Raw genomic sequence first — 1,090 nt, 5'->3', positions numbered from 1 at the left:
AAAGCAAGCCACCAAGTCCAGGATTTGAACTATGGCTGGTCATGTGGGAGTGTCCAGTGCCTTAACCATCATGCCACCTGCTGGTCCCATGCCTGGTATATTTTTCAAGCTGCTGGGTGTGAGACTTGAACCACACAGTTATTCATGTAAGATGCAACTTCCTCCCCTTTTAAAATTTTAATGTAACTTTTATTTATTTATTTAAATTTGACCAGAGAGGAACAGAGCGAAAGAGTGAGAGCAAGAGTGAGAGCGAGAGCGAGAGAGAGAGAGAGAGAGGGAAAGTGAGAAAGCAAGTCACCAGGTCTGGGACTCAAACCATGGTTGGTCATGTGGGACTCCAGCACCCTTGACCGCCATGCTGCCTACCGGCCCCAAGATCCAAATCCCTTAACTGCTAGGCCACAGGCTGACTGGATAGTGGAAAATTAACATATTCCCAGTCTTTCAATCTATACAAGAAGGGCCTATATGGTAGAAGAGTTAGCAGCAACTTGGATTCAAGGTCAAAATACAGGATCTTTGATGATAGAATCATTAATAGGGGACATAAATCCAGATCAGCAGAACACAACATAGGTGTTGATAGAGTTAGGATCAACCCAGAGAGGTGCTGATGATAGGAGAGTTAGCAGAGTCCAGGATTTGGTATATTGACCAGAAGTCACACAATAATAAATTTGGAAAATTTTGTGAAAGTGTGTGCGATACAATACTGTCATAGATGCCATTCTGTCTTCATTCAATTCACAAATACTGCAGGGGGGACCAAAAAAATGGTGATAATCTAGGGACCAGTAGATGACGTAATGGTTATGTCACTGGACTCCCAGGTAGTCAAGCGTGGTTCGAGTACTGGACCTGGAGGCTTAAAACTCATGCTAGGCAGGTGTGCATGCGTGCCTAAAATTCCAAAAGGAAGATGGAAGAGAAGGGATTGTGGTGTAGCCATTCCCCTTGGGGGGTAATTTGTTGCTTTCTGTCTCTCTATCTCTCTCTGTCTCCCCAGCTAGTGCATGTGCCCTATAGCAAGAATCTCTGGGAAAAAAAAGAAAATGGGGATAATCTGATATATATATATATATATATA

This window comes from Tupaia chinensis, unplaced genomic scaffold, assembly GCF_000334495.1.
Source record: "Tupaia chinensis unplaced genomic scaffold, TupChi_1.0 Scaffold138400_1, whole genome shotgun sequence".
In the NCBI taxonomy this organism is placed as follows: domain Eukaryota; kingdom Metazoa; phylum Chordata; class Mammalia; order Scandentia; family Tupaiidae; genus Tupaia; species Tupaia belangeri.
This window is presented reverse-complemented; position numbering follows the sequence as displayed.